Source organism: Myxocyprinus asiaticus, chromosome 11 (assembly GCF_019703515.2).
Source record: "Myxocyprinus asiaticus isolate MX2 ecotype Aquarium Trade chromosome 11, UBuf_Myxa_2, whole genome shotgun sequence".
NCBI lineage: Eukaryota > Metazoa > Chordata > Actinopteri > Cypriniformes > Catostomidae > Myxocyprinus > Myxocyprinus asiaticus.
In genome coordinates this window covers 20,386,445-20,400,373 of record NC_059354.1, presented here as the reverse complement: position 1 = coordinate 20,400,373, position 13,929 = coordinate 20,386,445, and the positions used below count along the sequence as shown (strand labels likewise).

Below are 13,929 nucleotides of genomic sequence, written 5' to 3'. Positions count from 1 at the left end.
TAAAAATAAAGTATAATAATGAGAAATTATCCCCCCGATTTCTTCCGCTTTCTTTTTCTTTAATTTTTAGCGCTTTACCATCATGCAGTGACACAATGACGTAGTGCTTGATATACAGTCATGAAATCAGAGACTTTGAAATTCGAACACACGTGGTCACATGCAGGAGACAAATATTACTACCGTGTGTAAATACAATGTATCTTGCCCAACCACCTGTGTTTGGATCTTAATAGCAGGTGTAAACAGGGCCTAATGCACGGTCTGTATCAGGTCTGATGCAGCATCAGCCAGTCGCGTTTCATTAGATCTTTGTTTCTCTGCAGGACACCAGCAGCTCTGACAGCAAAGGAAACAAAAGCTCCTAATCCTATTTACTGTAACACAGATGCCTTCGTTCACTTGAATTTCCATACAGTAATGCAGCCAACTGGCTTGTGTTTGACAAACCAAGCAATACTTTGAATACCACTGGTCATTTCCACCTGCCTTATTAGTCCATAAAATCTGCCTTACCAAAAGCCTTTGCATTAGCAAGTAATATGGCAAAATAAAAATTTTAAAAATATATTTTTTTAAACAGTTTTTAGACACTAATATTTTAAAGTGAAATTAGATAGTAGTAGTATATAATACTAAGTCATACATGTCCACAGTAGAACAAGTCCTGCCGAATAATCTTGGATTATGCCCACAATTACAAAATACAGAAAATAGGACACGAGTCACATCAACTGCAACATATTTTTTTATTTATTTTTATGTCCTTTATGAAGACTGACTGCACAAAGTCACTATTCACTTTCATTATATGGCGAAAAGATGTATGAAGATTTTTAAACAAATTTTCTTGATGATATATGTGGGTGTGGAACCTCATGAGGGTGAGTAAATAATGACATGATTTTAAATTTTTTTAAGAATTATTCCTTTAATTTATTTAACAATTCAAAATAACACATATCATCTTGATATTACTTTAAACAATGAAAAATCTTGGCTAAGTCACCTTGTTAGACCCATCGTATAATTGAAAAGATCTCTCCTCTAAATGACATAGAGTGAGCACAGGGACCCAAAATAGCAGCTATTCCACTTTATTTGTTTTAGTTGTATAGGGAAAAGGGGAAATAAAACTTGGCAGAGACCGCTCACACAGTACTGCACTTCTAACCATTACAGACCCAAGGAGGGAGTGTAGATGCTTGGGCCCAGATTGGGCTACTGGACACAGTGGCATCTACCTGAAAGGGAAGGCTGGGACTCATCACTTTAGCTGTGACACTGAGGCAAACAGCTGGATGGCTGAGGCCTGTGGTTACTGCTGGCAGCTGAATGCTCCTTTAGAAGCTCTCTGTGACACGGGGACAGTAGATAAACACAGCCTTTCCTCCTCCCCCTGATGCATCATCTGCCAGCTAATCCTCAGTGGCTCCCCCTTGGGAAGATCAGAGTGTGAACGATGTGTCTGTCACACCATCACTGACCGTGAGAATAGATAATCCTTTGGCAATTGCTGGATGAAGTATCCACAGCTGGAAATTCCTCCCAGGTATTATCCTGAAGCAAGCAAGCCTAAAAAAGGGAAAGATGAGAGAGAAAGACAGTTTTAGGTTGGATAAGCACAACATAAATACAGCTGAAAACAAAAACACAAAGGCCTACAGAATGACTTCTTGAGTGGTCAGATAAATTATGTGTTTGTTTACAAATCAGTAGCATCTGAGAATGTCTTTAGAGGTTTAACATATACTGTAGCAGTCTTTCAAGGGACATATTACTGAATCTAACATTTTGCTTGCTCCTTTGAAATATGTCAACATTATTCTACTTTAACTTTCACAACACAAAGCTTCCTGCCAAGTCCACCCACCCAGACCATTTATTGTAACTAAGCTGCATGCAGGTGTTGGTGTCAGATCCACAAGCACATCATCATATGATTGCCCATGTATACTAAGGGAGTAAAAATGCATCCCTGCATCGTGAGGTTTCTGAATTACATCTGTTAAACTATATATCTGCAGACTGTATGCTATACGATATAATTGTTATTAACATTTGCCTTTTTATCATTAGGCAAGACAGTTAAAAGTTACAGAAAACTGTTGCATAGAGAGATGGAGAATGAAACACCAAGCACGATAAACATCATGAGCTCACGTGCATCTGTCGCAGCTGATATGTGGGACTTTTTGAATGAGACGTTATGTGCCATCCAATTATTGTGATAACACGATGGCACTATAACAACACAAATGATGATTAGCTGTTTACATGTCTCAGATGGAACCTTCACTTGTGAGCAGGCGATTCTCTGCACCCTCGCAGTTTGAAAAACCCATTGACCTAACGGGAAAATTTATCGTCTGAAGCCGATCATTTTAATAATACAGAATATCGGCAAATTTATCTGCCTCGTGTTATATCGGTTGACTACTCTAGAGATCAACCACTTTGGGGGTGTGTTTTTCAAAATATAAAGCAAGTATGTATAGTCTATGATTGCTTTCAATATACTGTCAATAAAATCAATATATACTGGAAATACTGTATACACACAGCTACAGATGGAAAGATGCAAATTCTATTTCTGAATGAGCAAAGTATACATACAGTGTCAATGTAGTATATTTTTTTAACACAACCACAGACTAGAGAATTAATTAAAAATGTCTGCTTATCTCTACACCAGTAAATAGTGTAGTACAGCTTTTGCAGCATTAACAGAAGACTTCTAGGGGTAAATAAGCTCAGATACTCTGGTGAGTTTTAGATGCCAGTGGTTTAAGCAGATAACATCTCACAGAATTGTTTCAGACGAGCACTTGAGGGATCATTGCAGCAGTTTATCTGCTGTCATCCACCATCAGAGACACTAAAAACAGTAGAGAGATGGAGTCATGCTGCCTCTGTTCTCTTCTCATGGTTGACATTCAATGATTACCTGTCAGCACTGTATGCTGGACTGGGTAGCTCATCCTGCTGATTCTTTCATTCTATTAGCACCCTATGCCCTCCTTCCATTATTCTTCTCTATCCCACTGCCATATATTGACTTTCAATGCTATGCTCAACCTCTCTCCACCAACTATTTACCAGGGATTTTAAGTGCCCACAATTGTGCCCAAAATGGCTTTTCCTAACTTCAAGCATGTGTCTGCGTAAGACCACAGAAAATGCAGAGGATTGTACTGCAAAGGAAAAGCTGGATCGATTCCATTCATGCGATTTCAGTCACACTCCAGTTGCATGGAGATAGGACACAGAGATCGGTCTTGGAACATTGTTTCCTATAAATCTCTTGATGGAGAATGGCAGGTTAAACTTTCTGTTGACTCCATCTTGGAATGCTTCTGCACTGAAACACCCTGAAGGTATTATTTTTAAACTTGCTCTTTGAAATCTCCCATTTCACTTTTTCTTTTTTTTATTTGGTGGTGGTGGAGGTGGGGATAAGGGGTATGGATGTTGGGATGCTAGCTTGGGGATTTTAAATGGAAATATATTGCCTGTTCCCTTAATAAGAATTATTGTGTAAGTCTGATTATTTTGTCAATTAATCTGTGCCCATATGCAAATATATGACATGCATTAACTGTAATAAATGGAATGGATTAATGACATAATGGAATGATTGATGTGAGACTGAAAATGGGTGTTTTTAAAGATCCCTGGAAATGGCTTGAGTGCAGTTTTCTGTCCTGTGTTGACATGTTTCCTATTGAAGGAGGAAGCTTGGGTGAGACATACTATAGGGCTCATCCCTTTAAAAAAAACAAAAAAAAAAACAATAGGCTTTAGTTTCATCGCAGCCATGAACCATGATTTGCAACTTTCTGGTCGGTTGCAGGGGGAGGGACATTCTCATTCTAGAGAGCATTTGATTGGATAAAAATCTCTGTAGTGCAACTTGAGTAATCAACATCTTTGCATTCCGCTATTGGAAGTGGCTGAGAACTACAAGGATGTTGGTTCAATTTATGTAAGAAGAAAGTCATCACTGTTATGCCCCTTAATGCTGGGCTGCTCCAGGTGGAATGTTCCTGTAATAAACGTACAGTAAGTCACTCTGGATGGAGACATTTGCTAAAAGACTGACCATATGTGTCCATTGGTGATTAGCGGCTGTTTGCATTTCCTTTCCTATGTGAGCTGAGTGCTGGCTTGTGCAGAGGATTGTGGGACTGACAGCAGAGCAGAGCGAGTTGTGAGAGCATTAAAAAGTTGGGAAATGCTAAAACTTTAAGCAAATGAGAGTCATAAATCAGCAGGAGGCAGCCAATCATTCTGAGATGAAGCTGCTGACATCAACTGAGGATATAGTTGGGCGGTGGAAAGAACACTTCGAGGATCTCCATCACGGTTGCTGAGGTCACTGAGGTAGTCAATAAACGTCTCGGTGGCAGGGCTCCAGAGGTGGATGAGATTCACCCCGAAACATCTTAAGGCTCTGGATTTTGTAGGGCTGTCTTGTTTGACATGCCTTTTCAACATTGTGTGGAAGGGGGTACAGTATCCTTAGATTGGCAAACTGGGGTGGTGGTTCTCATTTTTAATAAAGGGGACAGGAGGGGGCCTGGGTAGCTCAGCGAGTATTGATGCTGACTTCCACCCCTGAGTCGTGAGTTCGAATCTAGGACGTGCAGAGTGACTCCAGCCAGGTCTTCTAAGCAACCAAATTGGCCCAGTTGCTAGGGAGGGTAGAGTCACATGGGGTAACCTCCTCATGGTTGCAATTAGTGGATCTCGCTCTCAATGGGGTGCATGGTAAGTTGTGCATGGATCGTGGAGAGTAGCATGAGCCTCCCATGCTGTGAGTCCCCGCGGTGTCATGCACAGCGAGCCACGTGATGAGATACGTGGATTGACGTCTCAGAAGCAGAGGCAACTGAGACTTGTCCTCCACCACCCGGATTGAGGTGATTAAACGCGCCACCACGAGGACCTACGAGGTGGGAATTGGACATTCCAAATTGGGAGAAAAAGGGACAAAAAAAGAAAAAAGTAAGGGGACAGGAGGATGTGCTCCAAATTTAGGAGGATCACACTCCTCAGCCTCCTTGGAGAACCCTATTTTCAGGTGCTGGAAAGGAGGGTTTGGCTGGTGGTTGAACCTCGGATTCAGGAACAATGCAGATTCCATCCTGGGCATGGAACACTGGACCAACTTTTTACCCCCTCAAGAATACTGGAGGGATCATGGGAGTTTGCCAAACAAGTCTACATGTGTTTTGTGGACTAGGAAAAGGCATACGTTCATAATTTTTATGGACAGAATTTCTAGGTGCAGACAAGGGGCAGAGGGGGTCCAATTCTGTGACCTCAGGATTGCATCCCTGCTTTTTGCAGACAACGTGGTCCTGTTGGCTTCATCGGGTAGTGACCTCCAGTGCTTATTGGGATGGTCCGCAGCTAAGTGTGAAGTGGTAGGAATGAGGATCAGCACCTCCAAGTCTGATTCCATGGTCCTCTGCTGGAAATGGGTAGAGTGCCCTCTTCAGGTTGGAGATGAGTGGCTGCCTCAGGTGGAGCAGTTTAAGTATCTCAGAGTTTAAGTATCTCTTTTTCACGAGTGATAGGAGAATGGAGCATGAGATCGACAGATGGATCAGTGCAGCATCAGCAGTTATGCGGGCATTGTACCGGTCAGTCGTGGTGAAGAGAGAGCTGAGCCTGAAGGCAAGGCTATCGATTTACCAGTCGATCTACGTTCCTAACCTCACCTATGGTCACGAGCTTTGGGTAGTGACTGAAAAAATGAGATTGTGGATACAAGCGGCAGAAATTAGTTTCCTTCGTAGGGTGTCTGGCCTCAGACTTAGAGATAGTGTAAGGAGCTCAGACATTCGGGAAGAGCCACTGCTCCTCCAAATCGAAAAGAGCCAGTTGAGGTGGTTCGGACATCTTTCTAGGATGCCTCCTGGACGCCTCCCAGTAGAGGTATTCCAGGTATGTCCATCCGGGAGGAGAACCCGGGGCAGACCCAGGACAAGCTGGAGAGATTGTATCTCTAGGCTGGCCTCCTCCAGGGAGAGCTGGCTGAAGTGGCTGGAGAGAGGGAGGTCTCAGTATCCCTGCTCAGACTGCTGCCCCCATGACCCAGACCCATATAAGCGGAAGAAAATGGATGGATGGATGGATGGATGGATGGATGAAATCAGAAGCACTCACATGACATGAAGACTCCATTCATCTCGGTAACCTTATAAAAGCAGAATATTTCTCGCTTAATCTTATTAACCGCCCTGTTATTGGACACTTTCACTCTTGGATTAAATTAATCATGGCTGAGTGTAAATAGTATATTTCTACATTGGCATCGATAACATAAAACTGTTGCTTTTGAATGATGCTGCTTCCACACCAGTAGGTTTTGGTCCATATTCCAAAAATTACTGAGTGCACCTTTAAAATATAGTTAACATCTAAAATTAATACGTCACACTTTGATATTAAAAGGATCTTACAATGTTCCTGTTTATTTAATACAATAAGTTCCTACGTATTTATTTAATGCAAAAACAGCCACAGTCCTTTAATACAACAAGCAAATCCCTCACAGACAGGCTCTCCATTCAGTTTTGATAATCTATCCTGGTAAATCTCTCGAATAATGCAGATCTCCTGCACCTATGCATAAAATCAATGAAACGGCCAGCGATCATGGGAGAAGGCTATCGCACTTTATTGTGAGTTTGCTGTGAGAGGATTGTTGCAGGTGCTTAGACAGGATGGTTAAACAAGTGTAGGTAAGGGTCAGGTCACACTGCACACTGATGGCTCACGGGACAAGGAAGGAATTCATATGAGGATGGACTATGGAGTGTGACAGTCTAACAGTTCTGTACAAGAGTTCAGACTTGAACTGGAGACAGGAAAATTAAACACAAGAGAAAAAAGTCAAAGTTTTAAAGTCACCTACAAATTTTAATTTTTGTCATTATTTACTCACCCTCATGTTGTTGTATACCCATATAACTCCCACACCCCCTATGGAGCACAAAAGGAGATGTTAGGCTGAATTACAGACTTGGTCACCTTTCAACATGATCACACAGGAGGTCTGCATGTTGTTTCCAATACTTCCAGTACCCTAGGATTGGCCACATTATGCTGACTCACCGACAAGTACCATCTCCTATCAGAAATGCTTGCATCAGCTCCAGCATGTTTACCTTCCTTTGCGGCATGACTGGATGCGCGTCACATTAGCAGGGAGAGACCCGAGTTCGAATGCTGCGTTGAAATCAGGAAGTAATACATTTGTATAATCAGTGATGAACACGATTCGAAGGATCCATTTTTCCTTCTAACATTACAATTTTACTCCACTGATAGTTAGGTTTAGGTTTGGGGTTTGGGTTGGGGGTACAGTTTATAAAATATGCATTACTCTTCACTGTATTAAAGCCTGTACAGCTGAAAACAACTCGCTTCACAACTCGTTTTTGGTGCCCCTCCATGGACATTTCACCCAGAAAATGGAGCTCACACATGCCAATATGCCCAACAGCACTTAATGCTTTGGCCACTGGGGGCAGTGTTTTGAATTTCGGTAAGCACAGACCGACTGGCCGACAGACACAAAAAAAAAAAAAAAAAAAAATGCAATGAAAATGAATGGTGACTGAGAACGTCATTCAGCCAAACATCTCCTTTTGTGTTCCATAGAAGAAAGAAAGGGTTTCAAATAATATACGGTAAGTAAATGATTACAGAAATGTGAATGATGAACCATCCCTTTAACACTTCATTATATCCCTGAAAATTAAGTAAATATTTCTTATCTATAATCTATATATATATATATATATATATATATATATATATATATATATATATATATATATATATATATATTAGGTTTCCTGACTCTACTAACAACATTTATTATATAAAATAAAAATTATATCTTCATCACAGTCAGACTGGAATAACTATAACTAGCTTAAGTAAGCTTTTGTTCTTTTTTGTCTTACTTTCAAACCCATTAAAGGCCTTCAGATTAAGTTATTATAGTGATGTCACTTGAAATAATGCATTTGGGAGGGCAGCAAACTGCTTGTTTTTGAATAGCAGATGAAGCACTATGCTTCAAATGGATGCATAGAAAAGTTCAGAATAATAATTAGATATCATTTAAGTACATTTAAGTAAAAAAAAAAAAAAAAAAACAATGAATAGAATACAAACAGCATATAAAAGTCTCTTTAGCAGAGAATGAACAAATATTCTTTTCTATAAAAGAGCATAATTTTGGGGATCTTTGATGCTATAGCAATAAGTGTATATAAAAATTACAGCCAAACATAATGCCAAACAAAGTATTATGTTAGTGCAGTCAAAATAACTACTTTTCTTTCTCTTTTTTTTTCTTCTTTTTTTTCATTCATTGGTAAGAAAAGTTTGTGTTTTGAATCTGGCATTTTGTTTGTGGTGGAGAGGACATTCCACTATTGAAGGTCAGGAGAGCCAGCTTTATTGAAGTTGACCCTTTCATAACCAGATATTTTCTGAAAACCGTTCCCACCTTTTTAATTTACCACAAAATCAACATGATAGGAACAAATTAAAATAAATTCCCTTTAAATTTCATAAATCTCACCTGTGGATTTGTAGTTTATTAGAGGAGTTTAAAGGTATGCTGATCTCCTGGTAGACCATGGAAGTATATTGCTAAAGTTGCACATAAATCACTCATAAATTGTAAATCTGACATGAATCAAGAAAATAGATGGATGCAATTAGCTTGTCTACTAGCATATGCTTTGCTCAGAGAATTAAAATTGGTGTGATTAATTGTGAAGCAAATGTGTTCAGACAGGCACACTTTAAAGAGACAAAGCTGCAGAAAAGAGTTTCAACATGGATGGACTTGAAGCTTTACTGCATGAAATCAATTTCACCCAAATGTGATAAGGAAATTAATTTTGAGACAGTTTAATCAAATTGCCTACCATTTTAATTAATTTGATGAAAACTCTTTGTGAACTAGCCACCAGTAACATTTACTTGCAAGTGTATAAACAAGAAGTCCCTGGACTGCAATTATGTTTAACAGGCCAGCGAGGACAGAAAACGTAATCATTTAATCTAACTACTCGATTTTGATTCAAAGATGACATTTAAACTCCTGCATCTGTCTGAAATTGACCAGTGTCCTAAATTTGATGCATGTGGGTAGAGGACTGTGTGGGTAGAGGATTCTTTGAAACTGTTCCGTCAGGGGTTAAATTCTGATCTTCAAGCTGAACCATCATGTCATGATGAGGGGAGATCGCTTTATGAATTCATCAAATTAGCCATTTGCCTGGATAACCTGATCAAAGCCCGTCGTCCAGTCAGCCCTCTACAGACACTTCACTCTAACATCGCTGCAACCAGTTATCATGAGCCCATGCAAGTGGGTCTTCTCTCTCTTCCGAAGAACGAAAACGCTGTCTCCGGGAGAGATTATGTATCTACTGCAGACAGTCGGGACATTTACTGGCTGCCTGCCCTACTGCCCTAGGAAGGGGGACACGGTGGTTAGTTTGGAACTTTCAAACCTAATTCATATCGAACAGTTTGAAGTTCCTGTTACTTTCCATGTGTTAAATAATGAACATGTATCTGCCATTTTAGATTCTGGGGCTGCAGGTAACTATTGACCTGGGCCTTGCCACAAAACTACATCTGTCTTTTGTCCCCTGTGTCCCTCCTTTACATGTATCAGCACTAGACGGACGACCTCTGGGCTCTGGCAAGATTCAACAGATCACCCAAACCATTCGTCTTCAAGTTGGACTCCTTCATCATGAGGAAATTCAATTCCTAATCACTCACTCTCCTAAGAACCCAACTGTTCTTGGCCTGCCATGGCTGAGACTTCACAACCTTGATCTCGTGGAGAGCTGGACAAATCACTCATTGGAGTGCTTCCTGTTTCCAGTCTTGCCTCAACCTTCCTGAACCCATCTCTCTCCCTCCTGTAAGCACCACGACTATCCTCACTGAGAAGATGTCGATCCTACCACATTATTTGGATCTCCAAAACCACGCAACTTCCTCCTCACCGTTCCTGTGACTGTGCCATTGACCTTCTGCTGGGCACATCTCCTCCACGTGGATGAATATACCCCCTATCTGCACCTGAAACTAAAGCTATGGAGGAGAACATATTGGAGTCTCTAGAAAAAGGGTTTATTCGACCATACACTTCTCCTGCTTCTGCTGGTTTCTTCATAGGAAATAAGGATGGGGGGCCTTTGTCCATGCATTGACTACCGAGGCCTGAACACAGTCACCATCAAATATCGCTATCCTCTCCCTCTGGTAGCAGCAGCATTAGAGCAGTTACGATGCGCCAAAATCTTCAAACTGGATCTTCATAACACCAAGCTGGAAGTGGACGTCTCTGATTCAGGAGTTGGTGCAGTACTCAACGACAAGGATCTCCCTCCAAACTCCATCCCTGTGCCTTCTACTCGCGCAAGTTGTCAGCTGCTGAAATTAGGATGTCGGCAACTGTGAACTGTTAGCCATGAAAGTGGCTTTCGACGAGTGGAGACACTGGTTAGAGGGAGCTCGTCAGCCTTTCCTGGTGATCGCGGATCATCGCAACCTGGAATACATCCAGTCTGCTAAGCATCTAAATCCTCATCATGCTCGACATTCTCTATTCTTCTCCAGGTTTGATTTCACCATAACCTTTTGACCTGGCTCCAAGAATAACAAAGCCAATGCCCTGTCCCGCATTTATGGGTCCAATACTTGCAACAACACTGTGACTTCGATAATCCCACCAATCCTCATTGTCACTCCTGTACAATGGGACATTATGGCAGACATCACCCCAGCTCAGAACCAAGAACCCACTCCAACTGTCTGCCCTCCTGATAAGGTCTTTGTTCCCAGATCCTTACGCAACAGTTCTTCAGTGGGTGCATGACTCGGCCTGCTCCGGACATCCAGGTGCACAAGCTACTTGCAGGTTAGTTCAAAACCGATTTTGGTGGGAGAACCTAGCGACTGAGGTCACTGACTACGTTAAGAACTGCAATGTGTGTGCCACCTCTAAGTCTGTTTGACAGCTCCCGTCTTGTCTCCAACTTCTGCCTGCCCCTCGTGGTCCTTGGTCCCATATCACTGTGGATTTTGTCATGGATCTACCCAACTCTCGGTTTCACTACCATCTTAACCATGGTGGACTGCTTCTAAGGTCTGTAGATTCATCCCTCTGCCCAAGCTCCCATCGTCTATGGAATGTGCTGAGAACCTGTTCCAGTATGTCTTCTGCTTCTATGGCCTATCAGAAGACATTGTCTTTGACCGTGGTCCTCAATTCACCTCCTGAGTCTGGTCTGCATTCTTCAAATTGCTCAACGTGAGTCTAACCTCTGGATATCACCCTCAATCCAATGGGCAAGCCGAACGCCTAAATCAGGACCTAGGTAAATTCCCCAGGGCTTACTGTCAAGTGAACCAGCATGACTGGAGCCGTTTTCTTCCCTGGGCCTTATGCTCAACTCCCTTTTCAAACCGGCCACCGGAACCACTCCTTTCACGTGCATCCAAGGTTTTCAACCTCCACTCTTTCCCTGGTCCGGGGAGCCGTCCAATATACCTGCAGTCAACGACTGGATGCAGCACAGTGAGGCTATCTGGGATCAAGCTCATGTCCCCTTACAACATGCTATTCGCTGACAGCGAGAGCAAGCCATTCTCCATCGGCGGCCTATGCTCCAGGGCAGTGGGTTTGGCTATCCACCCGAGATCTTCGTCTTCGGCTCCCATGCAAGAAATTAAGTCCCAGGTATGTTGGTCCTTTCAAAATCCTTCATCAAATCAATCCTGTGTCCTTCAAGCTTCAGCTCCCTGCTAATTACCGTGTTTCCCCCACCTTTCAAGTTTCCTTGCTCAAACCTGCGGCGCCTCCAAGAGAGGAGGGCTCTCGACCCCCAGAGACCCCTTCCATTCCTCATTGATGAAGAGGAGGCCTTTCAGGTACACAAGCTCCTGGACTCTCGACGCCGAGGTCGGACTCTCCAATACTTAGTTGACTGGGAGGGCTATGGTCATGAGGAGCATTCCTGGACGAACTCCGAGGACATTCTGGACCCTGCTCTCATCTCTGAATTCCACCACAATTTCCCTAATCATCCCGCTCCCAGAGGTCATGGTAGACCCTGATGCAGACAACCTCCTCGCGTCAGGAGCCGCTCGCAAGTCTTGTTCTGTCTAGTCTGCAATTCTGAGCATTATTTACCATTACTATTTTCCCTGTGTTTTGACTCCTGCCTGTTCATCGTATTTCCCAGCCTGCTTGTGTGTTTTTGGACCTATTGCCTGTTTACTGGATTACCCCTCTGTCTCAGATTTACTTAATTTGCCTTTCTTGGACTGTCTTCTGTGTACCGAACCCTTGCCTGCTTTTTGTTTACCCTTTGATTTGCCACTTTGTTGTACTGTTTACTTATTAAATTGCATATGGATCTTAACATTACTGCCCCGGTGTCTTCGCTTCACATACAAGTTTTGATTAATTTCACTGCAATTTCTCAAATAATGAAGGTAATTATCAAAGTTTAAATGTTTCAGAGCTGTCAAGGACTTAACAGCTTTTAGACTCCTCACCATCCAAGTGAATTGCATTAAGTAAAAAAAAAAAAAGCTTGAAATAGCCTTCAGCGCTTGAACATTCTACTCCTGTGAGCTCCTAATTGCTATTTCAGAATTCTAACAGGTTTGGTTTTAAGTTAGTTTGGCTTTAGCTATAGGACTTTGTCATATTAAATTGCTTCAGAGCACTACGAAAAAATTTCATTTATAGTCTAAGTGTCCTTCTCTGACAGAAGGATTTTTACACTTTCCTGTCTTTCTCTACTTCTGTTTTTTATTTTTAGCCTGTTACTAAACTACTTTTTCTTTCAAAAGGAGATTGTTCTGTTTGGTCTGAGAACACAGAGGGAAAAATAGCTTTAATGATTTCAGGCAGCGTGTTCTCAGTGCTTGCAGAAACCAGCTGGAATCCAGCATTGAACCAATGTGCCCACACTAAAACACTTTGCCTTACATTGAAACGCTGATTTAAGAATAAGAGATATGAAGAGATCTGTTGGTTGACGTGTATCTCCATCAGCTTAAAGAAGCATTCCTGAATCTGTGTTCTAATGAAATCCCATTTGGGCTGTAGCAGGCCTGCTAAACCAAGTAAATGCATTCATTTTAATGGACCGAGAACAGCTTGTGGCAACCCACTGATTATACACAAGAATTATTGTCTGTTTTCCATGCTGTCTGAATATAGCTGTGCAATATCCCATTGGAAAGAAATCACAAATGAGATTTCTTTAATCTCACATGTTGCTTCTACATACTTTTTCTCAAGTCTTCTAGTTTACAGATTTTCCTCTTAATGCAACATAATGCAAAAAAAACTTATCTCTTATAGAGTTTTAGAAAAAACATTTCAACAATGTCACAGCTCCTCAGATATATCAAAATATGAAAGGCTGCAATCAGTCAGAGTTCATGATAAACTAATATTTCTGAGACCAAATTATCTGAGACATTCTATGAACGTCGAAGATACACTCAGTAATTTGTTGTTGCGCTGGTCGATATGGCAGTTGTCTTGGACTTATAATGAAGCCTTTCAGGGTGGATGCAAAATCACGCAAAGATTTTAGTTATGATGCATTGTAGAATTACACTATTCACAGTCATGATTTTAAGCTGTGACTTTAAGGTGTGAAAGTCAAAAACAGACTTAAATAATGAGTGCCACAGAGCAGGTGCCAAGACAGAAGTGTGATGCCTCCTGAAGAACTAGTTTAAAAAATAAAAGAAAGGTATGACACGTGAGAACAAAAACATGGAGCCCCCACAGGTGAGGGGACAGTGATCCTGTCAGCACATGAAAAAACAACTTGTCAGTGCTGATTT

At 41.6% G+C, this 13,929-nt stretch overlaps 1 protein-coding gene across 1 annotated transcript in view; it reads right to left on the bottom strand.

Annotated features, from left to right (window-relative positions):
- Window positions 1-13,929, bottom strand: part of LOC127447860 (thrombospondin type-1 domain-containing protein 7B-like) — a 331,798-nt gene that overhangs the window by 259,910 nt on the left and 57,959 nt on the right. The window contains exon 2 of the mRNA XM_051710006.1: window positions 1,245-1,575. The gene's annotated coding sequence lies outside the window, so the exon portion shown is untranslated. The remainder of the gene's footprint in view (window positions 1-1,244; window positions 1,576-13,929) is intronic.